Source organism: Lemur catta, chromosome 3 (genome assembly GCF_020740605.2).
Source record: "Lemur catta isolate mLemCat1 chromosome 3, mLemCat1.pri, whole genome shotgun sequence".
NCBI lineage: Eukaryota > Metazoa > Chordata > Mammalia > Primates > Lemuridae > Lemur > Lemur catta.
In genome coordinates, this window is record NC_059130.1 from 59,212 (window position 1) to 71,489 (window position 12,278).

Consider the following 12,278-nt stretch of genomic DNA (forward strand, 5'->3'; position numbering starts at 1 on the left):
CTTACTTATACTATGATTTTTTCCTACACATACATGTTTATGATAAAGTTTAATTCATAGATTAGGCACAATAAGAGATTTACAACAATAATAATAAAATGGAAGAGTTATAACAAAATACTATAACAAAAGTTATGTGACTGTGGTCTCTCTCAAAATATCTTACTGTACTGTACTCGCCTATTTTCAGACCTCACTTGACTGCTGGTAACTGGAACTAAGTATAGGTGCACGTGCCCACTGATGATGAGAGCAAGACGTCTTAGCCAAAATGTCTTCCTTCCAAACTCCTGGGAGAAAGGACAAGAGGGAAAATATGCGAGCATTATAAAAGTATGCCTATTGCTGACACTTTCTTAAACCACAGGTGTGCGGGGTCTCCTCCCGTTAGATGTCAGATGCAGACTGACTGACTGATAGACAACCTACTTGGAACGCAAATTTGCGGTGCTCTTGCCAAATTGGCAAGGGCTGGTCCTGTTCTTGTTGAGGTGCTGCTTGCCTGTGCACGGAACGGGAGTGCAGCACCTGTCTGCAATTCCTCCTGACGACGGATTAAAAAGATGCTAGAACCAGGTGGCCGGTTTTGTGGCTGCAGAACCAGCGGCGCTGGGACCGCGGAGCCGGCTGCCCCTCGGCGCGCGTGCGGACGGAGGGCGCGTGCGGCTGCGCGGGAACGCGCTGAAGCGGCTGCGGGCAGCGCGCCGAAGCCGGGACGGAGCGGAGGTAGGAGCGGCGCGCGGGGCTCTGGCGGGCACAGCCCGGCCGGGCGGCAGGGACGGGCGGCCCGCGGGGACGCCAACCTTTCCGGCGACGGCGCCGAACTTCCTTTCCTGGCCGTGGCCACCGCTCAGAGGACACACAGACAGTGCGGACGCGCTGCCAACATGGCGCCCCCCGCGCCCGCCTGGCGCCGGCTCAGGCCCCAGAGGCGCCGGGCGGCGGGAACCGGCGGCTCCGGAGGGAGGGCCGGGCGTGGCGGCGGCGGAGCCGGAGTATAATGGTGGGGAAAGCTCGGCGGCGCGGGGCGGAGGCCCGGGAGGACGGCGCGGGGCCTGGTCGGGCCGGGAAGCTGCATAGTCGCGTGATCACGTCCGCCGGGCCCCAAGCCGCCCGCCCGGCCAGGCCTCCGGCCGTGCGCGGTGGGGCCGGCGGCAGCGCGGGCCCGGCGTGTGGACGGCGGAGAGGAGAGGACGCTTCGCAGTCTCTGGGCGCCGTGGGCGGTGGGAGCCGCGGCGCAGGGTTGGGCCGAGGCCAGGCGGGGGTCCGTGCCTGTCCCGGGGGCTGCGGGCGATCCCGGGGGTGAGGCCGCCGCTGCCTCAACGGGTCCTCGCAGGCCTCCGGGACTGTCCCGTGGGGTCCGCCGCCCTCCTCCCGCCGGAGCTCTGGGGAGAAGCTGCCGGGCCGCGCTGGGACGAGGGGGCTCCTTGGGGACGGCCGGGCCGCGAACTGTCCTTTGCTCTGTCCTCCCTTGCGGTTTTCTTCAGAGCCAGGCTGTGGAGGCGCTTTGCGGTGTGTGCACAGCACCTGGTGTTTTACACGGCGTCCTGTGCGGGGTTGTATGTGGTGTGTACTCAGAGTCATGCTGTGTGTGCACGGCATCCTTGTCCTTAAGCTGTGTATGCAGTACCGAGTGTCATATAGAGTATTACACAGTACCCAATGCCATGTACAGTGTGTTCATAGTACCTAGTGTTCTGTACTGTGTGTACACACTGTCCTTGTCACGCTGTGTATGCAAGCGCTACCGGTTGTCTCATACAGTGTATACGAAGTACTTGGTGTCATATACAACAGTGTATACATAGTTCTGCATGTCATACATGGTGTGTAGGGAGTATTCTCGTCACTTATGCTGTGCATACGGTACTCAGTGTCATAAATAGAGTATATACATAGTACTTGGTATCATGGGGTATGTACATAGTACCAAGTGTCATATAACGTGTAGATGGTATCCCTGTCATGCTGAGTACGCAGTATACAATGTATCGTATATAGCATATACATAGGACTGCTGTGTATGCAGTATCTTTGTCATGCTGGGTACACAGTACTCGGTGTCATATACATTATATACATAGCATCTGGCATCACATACAATGTGTACATAGTACTTGGTGTTATATACAGTGTGTACACAGTATCCTTGTCACTTTTGCTGTGTACCCAGTTCCCATTGTCATATACGGTGTGTATGCAGGACCCACTATCCTATACATTGTATATGTAATAAGTGTTGTCATATATGGTGTGTACAGTATCCTTGTCACTTCTGCTGTGTACCCTGTGTACATAACCAGTGTTATATACAGTGTATGTGCAGCATCTGGTGTTCTATGCTGTATACATACAGTACCAGTGTGCATGCAGTACCCAGTGTCATATACAGTGTGTATGCGGTACCTGATGCTCTATGCAGTGTGTACAAGGTACCCTGCTGTCATGTACAGTATGTATGCAATACTCAGTGTCATACAGTGTGTACCTAGCACAGTACCTGGTGTCACATATAGTGTGTCTGTAGTACCTGATGTCATATTTGGTGTGTATGTAGTATCCTTGTCACATAAGCTGTGTACCCAGCACCCACTGTCAGATGCAGTGTGTACACAGTCCCCAGTGTCCTATCCAGAGTATGTAGTACCCTATGTCATACAAAGTGTAAACATTGTCCCTGGTAATAAGGATGTTTGTGAGGTTGGAAGTGATGCCCAGGTGGCCCCCTCAAGGAGCGGGCATCCTACAGGCAGGCTGGGTTTTTAGGAAGGTCCTGGGTCCTTGCTCTGCCTCACTGTGGCATTCTGCACCCCACAGTCGCTGTGTCTCATGAGGCAAGACAATTCTTAAAAATAATCTAATTTGTTTGTCCACAGGCAGAAAATTAATGTTTACTTGTTTACTTTTAAACTGAGAAGCACAGTAGTATCAGCTTACTAATAATGGAACGTTTAAACTTTTCAGATTTTGGGGTCATTGGTTCTAATTAATGGTCTGAAGTTATCAGAGAGAGAATGTTGGTTGTACTTTAAAAGTTTAAAGGTTTGAGTGCTTTCTGGTAGGCAAGGTCATATTTGTAATTCTTCTGAATGTCTGATTTGTACATGCAGGAGATAAAATATGATTTTCTGTACAGGCATATTATTTTACTTGTCTTTGACTAATTGATGCAGATTACATTACAGTCATTATTTTTGGTTGACTCATCTTTATAAGATGAACAGGATACAGAATCAGATCAGAAGATATAGTTTGTAATTATGACAGAATCAAAATATTTTTCTTATTTAAGTATGAGATTAAGAGGATTTCTGTATTTTACAATGTCTTTGTTTTCTGTAGAAATTGCTGATGTGAAAACTGAATCTCCCTTTTACATTCTCTAAATTGGGCACCTTATTTTTGCAATTACCATTTGTGAGGTATTTAAATAAGCATACATGTCCTTCCAGCTTTACAAAGAAAAATCAATTAAAATGTTAAAATTTAGCTCTTTAGTTCATACTAAACATTCCTAGGATGTGGTTATGTTGGTGCTTTGAATAGATATCATCTTGCATGCTTCAGTAAATGACATATGTTTGTTTGAACTCTTACCGTTTTGTAACCCCCCCTTTTTTCTTTTTAGGGTTGCTCAGATAATGTATAATACGGGCATTCATATCCTTTGGCATACCTTAATTGAGACACTAATTGGAGCGAACTAAGAATTTTAACATTTGTAATAGAAGTATGAAATGCTGCTCTAACTTGCTTACTTAAAGCCCTAATGCTCTGATGTCAGATTGTCTTTGTCTTCCTTGTCCTTCAATTGAATTCTACACAGAGACCATCATTACATTTAAGCAAAGAGGCTGTGTCTTAAAAAAAAAAAAAATGGAGAAAATAGTCTTATCCTTGATAGTTAAAAACTTTTCACTGTTTGCAAACCTTAACTTGGATTTACTATTTAATTTTTTTTACAGGGTGATAGGGGTTTTTTTGTTCATTTGGCTTTTTTTTTTTTTTTTTTTCCTTTGTCATTAGAGGTAGCATGGCAAAATGATGAAGAGCACAGACTTTGAGACACAACAGCTCAGGTTTGAATCTCTCCTCTGTCCTTTACTAGCACAGTGACCTTGGGCAAATCACTTTAACTTGCCATGCCTTGTCTCAGTTTCCTTATATGAAAAACAAGGGGGATAGTAATTGCAGCAAACTCATAGGGTTATTGTGAAGATTAGATGAGGTACCATTTTTAAAGCACCTGAAACAGTGCCTGGCTCATAATGAGCACAGCAAAGATAGGTAAACACAAGTTGAGCTCCTTCTTACAATACATTATTTTCAAGTTGATTTAGGAAACACAGATCCTCAACCTGTAGTCTCAATAAAGGTATTTCCGTACTGTGTTCTGATATAGGCTGTCTTGTGTTCCCAGTGACAGTCTAACCTTAAGAATTCTTTCTAAATTTATTTGTTTTTTCTTCATTCTACTAGGAGAAGGAATATGTGTAATGCATGCCCGTCACTATTTTTTAAAAGCTGCCAGTATAAAAGTTGCCTATTAGAAATGGTAGTTTTAGTATTTGGAGCTCAAGTACCATGTACCTTAGGTTTTGAAACCTCATGTGCCCAAAGCATGGATTTAAATGAAATTCATAAATAACCTAAAACATCATTCATCATTGATTTTGACTGTTGTTTCCTATGATAGAAGTTAGACAGTTTCTGTGTTTAGTTTGCTTTGTTTCTGCTTTGCTTTTCCTAGTGTGCTCTTATTATTTTTTTATAAGTCATATTAAGAATAGAAGGAAGAAGAAAATGGACTGTCACATACATAGAAGGTACTCAAGGTGGTTTATGAGTCAAATCTAATTCAGGAAAATAGTAATTAAACTAGTGTGGAAAGGGATGAGATCTGAAATTATGGTATGATATATTCACATACGATATGCCTTGTCTTATTAATTTGTATTTAACTCTCATGACATACATCTGAATCTCTGCTTTTGCACAGTAGTTATCTCAGAATGTTGGAAAATAAGCATTCCTTACACTCCTGAGGGCTTGTTTACCTGAAGCAATTTTAATGTTTTTTATCATGACTCAATCTTTGACGAATAATACAAATATCTGAAATACGCATTGTGAGAGTTCTTATTTTAACCATTAGTTTTAAATTAATATTTCCCCCCACATCTGTCACCCTGTCTGTAATTGTTTCAGGTTGTATGTTTTATATTTGTTTGAAACAGACTTTTTGAATAAAGAAAATCTTTGTCACCTCTTCATTTGATCGTCCTTAATCCCTTACCAACATTTTTACTAGGAATTTTCACAAGAAGTAAAAAGTAACTGATTTGAGTTCAGTGTCTACCTGTATCTGTCATGTAATAACTTTGAGTTAGTTACTTGCAGTACCACTGTCACATTTCAAAACAAGTATGAATCTGCTTTGGTGCAGAGACTTTGTGCAGAGGTTGCACTGCAGGTTATGAGTGTTTTGCCCCCCAGTAGTCTTGGTTTTTGAAATGTTTTGGTGTCTACAATTTTATAACACAGATGAGTTATAATGATATATATTAATATCATGTATTGTCCATCTACTGTATGTCAGCCACTGTGCAATTATTTACATACATTATCTCACTTAAAACCCTTATGTATTATCATCTTAAAAGCATAGCAGTCCTCCTTTAAGTTATGGAAGGTTCACCTCCTTGTAGCACACCCCTCATCCCCTCCCATTGCAGGACAAACAGAAAAACACACAAGCAGAAGAGAAGTGGGTGAATCAGATGTTTTGAGAGAGAATGTGATCCATGTCACATGAAAGTTTGAGAATCCCTGGAATAAGAGGTAAATGATAGAAATGAAGATAATGGGAGGGACATAAGACTCTAAATTTAAATACTCAATAAAATAGTCTTTTTGAGTAATCACGGCTTAACTTTAATTTTTAAAACATACAGAAATGAATTATTGCTTTAAAGAAAGAGCTTATGTGTGTGTAGGTACCTGCTGTTATGTTTTTTCTGTAGGAAATTCATAAAAAGTTATTTAGTTTGTATTGTGAAAATGCTATATAAGCTTTAATATCAAAATTAGTTACAAATGGAAAGAAATAGTCTATAAAATAAAAATTATTTGGAATTTTTCTTAGTACTTGTATAATCCATTACATATTTTAGGAGGGAAATTTAGCAAATTAGATATTTAACTCAATTCAACAAATTATTTAGATATTTAGTTAATCTTTGTTTTTTGTATATTTTCTATTTCAGAGTAGTATTCTGATTTTTAACACAGGTTTCTTTTAGGGGAAATTTAGCATCTTGGAATGTATTTTCACAATTAAGGTGCAGGGTAAGATCTTTTAAATGTGTTTGATCAGATAGCAGTATAAATACCCTTATGTGCAAACACTGAAGTAATTTATTCACACTATTAAGTCATTGGAAAGTTACGTTTGCACTGGGTATGTGGCAGATTGCACTTAAAGTTGGTAACATCAGCAATTGTCCAGAGTGTTTGCTCCATAAATGGCTAAAAGTTTGTCTTTATGTAAAATTAAAAAGAGAAATGATGAGGGTAATAGAATACTGTTGCATCAGAGTTTTAAAGGAGTCATATAGACTCTTATCTATGTGTTCTTCAGAGATGAGAGTGATATATTTCCAGATCACATTATCTTATACATTAGTTGGAAAATGTGTTGCTGAAAACTTGTACACAAAGTTTTGTTTTTTAAACTGAATAATAAGTATAGTAGGTAAGCTAGTTTTATTTTAAATAAATGCTTTTATAGTTCAAGTTGCTTCATAATTAAATCTGTTTCATAAAATCATATTAAAAATTGCATTTTTGTACAAGTAGAATATATGCAATTTTAATGTCTTAACTTCATTTATTAATACATTGTTATTTATTGGAACTCTGCTATGTGCCATACACTTGCTAGGTGCTGAGGTGAACAAGATAAGAGTTCTAGCCATTGCAGAGTTTATAGTTCAGAGTAACACAATTACTGAAGGAAGCACAATAAAGTGTAACAGAAGAGAGTAAGTCCAGGGTACTGTGGAACAGAATCTGAAGTAAGATACATTGTATTTGAGTTAAGATTACTTGTGAGGTGTTACCACTGATGATTTAAAATTTATTCTAATTTGTAACTTTGAGATTTTACCGTATTAACCACCTGCGGGTTTTTAAAAGCAACTTTCTTTTTTTTTTGAGACAGAGTCTCACTCTGTTGCCCTGGCTACAGTGTCCTGGCATCAGCCTAGCTCACAGCAACCTCAAACTCCTGGGCTCAAGCAAACCTACTGCTTTAGCCTCCCGAGGAGCTGGGGCTACAGACATGTGCCACCATGCCCGGCTAATTTTTTCTATATATTTTCAGTTATCCAGATCATTTCTTTCTATTTTTAGTAGACCCGGGGTCTCGCTCTTGCTCAGGCTGGTCTCAAACTCCTGACCTCTAGCAATCCACCTATCTCAGCCTCCCAGAGTGTTAGGATTACAGGCATGAGCCACCACTCCCAGCCTAAAAGCAACTTTCTTATGTTAATTTTTTACAGTACTCTGTTAAAAAGTAGACCTGTATTAAATATCAAACATATATTATGTTCTCCAGATATTATCTGAGCATTTAAGTGAAACATACACCCATTTAAAAGTTTTAGTGTTTTTTTTTCCAGTTTGGTCAGCTTGTATGTTAAATAAATTTAAAATATAATTCAAAGAATGTAGGATCTTCTTTCTTAGTTTAAGCATTTATCATATGGACATAAAAGCAAGATATACAAATATTTTTCAATGGATTTCTGTTGAGAGCTTGTCACATTAATTCTCATAAGTGGGATTAAAAATACTATTTAAAAAATTCAGTTAGATACTATGGTTTATAGCAAGAGAATCTGACTTATATACATTTTAATTTGACTATGCACATTAGATCACTTTGCAAGTCCACTTTGCAAGCAGTTTCTAGCAAGCTAGGTTTTATCACAAACAGTGCCTGTGGCACTACCATCTTTTTTTTAAGATGTCCATCATTGAGCATCTTCCATACTAGGCAATGTATATTTTCCATTTAGTCTTCACAACAGCATCATGAGGGGAATGTTGTTATAACGATTTTACAATAAGGGAAGAGACACAGTTAAATTGCTGGTACCCAAGTTCACACAGAGTTAATCAAATTGGTTTCAATCCATGTGTATGATGACTACCAAACCTGTAGTATGTTATGCTAGCCTGTCTCCCTAAAACCCATCAACCTCTTGGGTCTTTGTACTGATATGCCTTCATCTTCCCAATGTATCTTTATAAGTCTGCAAAAGTATGTAATATTAACAAAATGTAAAAACTATGCTCATTCTACCTACAGAAGCAGAAAGTGGAAAGGCAGGGATATTAGGAAACTCCTGGTAATCAAAACATTCCACACATAAAATTCTGGTTAATTCCAGTTTCACTGGTGATGATAGCTGGCAATCTAAGAACAAGTGTGGGTAATTGGCTCATTTTCTTGCTGTCACTATGGTAGCTCACGTTAGTTATAAAGATAACTTGAGGCAGGAGCAGTGGAGGTGGGGAGACCTATGATCTTTATTTTAATACTTATGTAATGGAGAAAAATGTTTGAAAACACTTGGAATTAACTCCAACATTAAAGCATTCTTGTCTTCAAAGGGGAAGTCATTGTCTTGAGGAATCTTTTAACACCTTCTACTGGATAAGTTCAATTTAGATTGAAATAGCTAATTTCTTGAAAGCTGCGGTAAATGCTAAGGCTTCAGAATTCCATTAGGTGTGCACTGTCATCTAAAATAAAATACCCTTTCATGAGAAGCATGTGGTGAAGAGAGTAACAGACCAAGTGAGTTATAGCATCCACAGATCCAGAGCATCCTGACAGCCATCAATAGCAATGTTCCAGTGGGTTATTAAATGATTTTCTCATATTTGATAGCTATGGAAAGATTTTTAAAAAGAAATTTTTTAACAAAGGCTAAGTATAGAGAAGCTCTCTGAACTTGAAAGCTATTATGAATTTTTTACTTTTCTCTTTTTGTAGATTCTTGATTTACTTGCTTATTGTTTGTTTTTTGTATCTCAAAAGTGCATCTGAAAAATGCTGTTTGAGAGAGCAAGTCCTTAATTTTCAAATGAATTTTGACATGGGGCACTTCCCCAATTAATATAAAATATGCCTGTTTTAACTGTCCAGTCAAAAAATAAGAATAATTTATTTGGGGTTTCCATTGATGGCAAATTTAATAGGTTTTGGGAGGAGGTGTATTTACCATTAGAGATGTTGTCTTTTTAAATTATAGACAATATAAAGTCTAAAGTAATTTTTTTCTACTGTACTTATAATTTATCATTTCTCTTATATGTTTGGAAATACCAAGTTTAATATCACTTAATATCAACATACCTGAAATGTTTCTTTTGAAATACCTACTTATTTACCACTCTTCACATACATGTTCTACACAATCTTAAGAAGCCTCTTACTTGTGATTAATATTCATGTTGGTTTGTTTCAGGCAAGAAACTGCCATTTGAATCATTTGAAAGTTAAATTTTATGTTTTTTAAGGACTATTCAAATAAAATTAGTTTTAGTCCTAGTTATTTTGGTTTTTTTTTTTTTTTTTTTTTTTTGAGACAGAGTCTCACTTTGTTGCCCAGGCTAGAGTGAGTGCCCTGGCGTCAGCCTAGCTCACAGCAACCTCAAACTCCTGGGCTTAAGCGATCCTACTGCCTCAGCCTCCTGAGTAGCTGGGACTACAGGCATGTGCCACCATGCCGGGCTAATTTTTTTTCTATATATATTTTTAGTTGTCCAGATAATTTTTATTTCTATTCTTAGTAGAGACGAGGTCTCACTCAGGCTGGTCTCGAACTCCTGACCTTGAACAATCCACCCACCTCGGCCTCCCAGAGGCCTAGGATTACAGGTGTGAGCCACCACGCCCGGCCAGTCCCAGTTACTTTCAAGTGACTTAAAAGCCAAACGACCAGCACTCTAACATAAAGTTGGACTTTCTCTTGGTTCATCTGCATTTTTAGACAAATGCTGATTAAAAATGTACTATTGTAAGCCTTAGTTGCAGTAGTATTTGTACCGTATTGTTTTAAATGAATTCTTTGGGATTTTAGGTGACAGTGCTACACAAGTCACATTAGGAAGAAACAATATTTAGCATGCTGGTTCTCAATCATGAGTAAGCATCTAAATTGCTTTTTAAATTTTGTTTTATAAAAACATTAAACCAGAATCTCTGGGGATGGATCTATGCTCTAAGTTTTAAAAGTTACACTTTTTTAGGCCGGGCGCGGTGGCTCACGCCTGTAATCCTAGCCCTCTGGGAGGCCGAGGCGGGTGGATCGCTCGAGGTCAGGAGTTCGAGACCAGCCTGAGTGAGACCCCGTCTCTACTAAAAATAGAAATAAACTATCTGGACAACTAAAAATATATATAGAAAAAATTAGCCGGGCATGGTGGCACATGCCTGTAGTCCCAGCTACTCGGGAGGCTGAGGCAGTAGGATTGCTTAAGCCCAGGAGTTTGAGGTTGCTGTGAGCTAGGCTGACGCCACGGCACTCACTCTAGCCCGGGCAACAAAGTGACACTCTGTCTCAAAAAAAAAAAAAAAAGTTACACTTTTTTAAATGTTTACATTTCAAATTTTTTATTTTTCTAAGTGGTATTCATGCTTTCTTTTTAAATATTTCTTTTTGGAATAGATTATAGAAAATGGTGTACCCTGGGACCTTTAGCTCTAAATCTCAGAAATTCTCTTTCAAGAATCAGATCAATTAAGTTTCCTAGGGAAAAAAAGACGATAATCAAAGCAACCTGGGGGAAAAAAACACAACCTGAAAAATAAGTGCATCCTGGAAGAAAGCCTTAAGTCTTTTCAGGTTCCTCGGAAATGCTACTCTGTTGCTAGGTAAGATGGATAGCAAAAGTATCATTGACTGATGTTCCCTGATGGGCTCAGATATAGCTATAATCACAGGTAAATACGTACCGTATCTTGAGGTAGGTAATATTCAGGAGATAGGCTGACATCCAGTTTGAATGTCTGGGCATTCCAGTAATTGGACTGAAAAGCAGCAGTGTGGTGTTCCTGCCCCTTCTGCCCTCAGTGCTCTGGATTCCTCATAATCCTGTACGAAAATCAGAAAAGCTTGAAAGCCTTTCCCTAGGGCAGTCAGACCAGCCGTCTTGGGGTCACATCTGCAGTCCATGATGAGACAACCTCAGAAAGTTTTCCAGGCTCTGCCCTGCTCTCTGGCTAGCCCCCTCTTTTCCCTGGCCTTTGTCTGGATTTCAGATGATTCTTCCTGTCCCTTCAGATTGGGGGTGGCATTTCCACCTACAGGTGGTTCAGTGGGTATGGCCATCCAGAGGAGGAGACTCAAAGTCTTTCAGCTGAGCTCTAGAAGATTATTACTTACTTCCTTTGTCCTGGGAAGAAGTCCTTGAGCTGCAAGACTTACTGTGGCTTCAGCCACTACTGGACAATATCTGTGTTCACTCCTCACTAACTGTATTTCTCATACAAGCATTTTGAGGCTTCATAGTGATCCTAGGACCTAGACAGTTGTGATAATTTCCACAGGTTTCTTTAATTCCTCTTTAATATAGGTTCATAATTCTCCACCAGTTTCACAAAGTCAAGGTGCATGGCAGATGGGTTTTAAAGGAGGAGGGACATCTGGGAAGTGACAGGGAAGCCTCCCTGGGCTGGCACTGTTGACAGGGTGTTCAGCAGAGTCTGGTCCGTGTTCTTTATTTGCTTCTCCCACTGCATGACATGGCCCTTCCCCAGGTGGCTGGATTCCCAGTGGTATTAGTGTTCTGTCTTCTCAGTTTGCCTCGGGGATAACACACAAAGTTCTGTGTTTTTAAAGTGTGTTCAGTCAAATTTTCTAAATACATATCATTTTCTCAGTCTCAGATTATCAGATACAGTCAAGAATTATATTCTTAATTGCTGCTGTTAGAATTACATTTTAAAGAGAATATTTTTATAAAATTTGATCTTGAACAGAGTAGAAAATGTTAGGTGGCTATACTATTGTGAGTCAGTATTCTTAAGTAGGTACCATTTCATAGAATTATCCTAAATATTGTAAATAATAGGAAAGCAAAAGACTCTGAAGTATTAATCATAGAAAATAATTGGCTTTGAAAAATCTGAATTCTCTGAAAAAAGGCTAAACTGAAAATTGGCCACTTCAGTCTCTGGTCTCTGTCTCTGCAACTCAGTCCTC

At 39.8% G+C, this 12,278-nt stretch overlaps 1 long non-coding RNA gene across 2 annotated transcripts in view; it reads left to right on the forward strand.

The window, feature by feature from the left end:
- The first annotated feature begins 341 nt into the window (after positions 1-341).
- LOC123634914 overlaps positions 342-12,278 on the forward strand; it is a 32,125-nt gene continuing 20,188 nt past the window's right edge. For both annotated transcript variants that reach the window (XR_006734006.1, XR_006734005.1), the window contains exon 1: positions 342-726. This is a non-coding gene — a long non-coding RNA (uncharacterized LOC123634914). The remainder of the gene's footprint in view (positions 727-12,278) is intronic.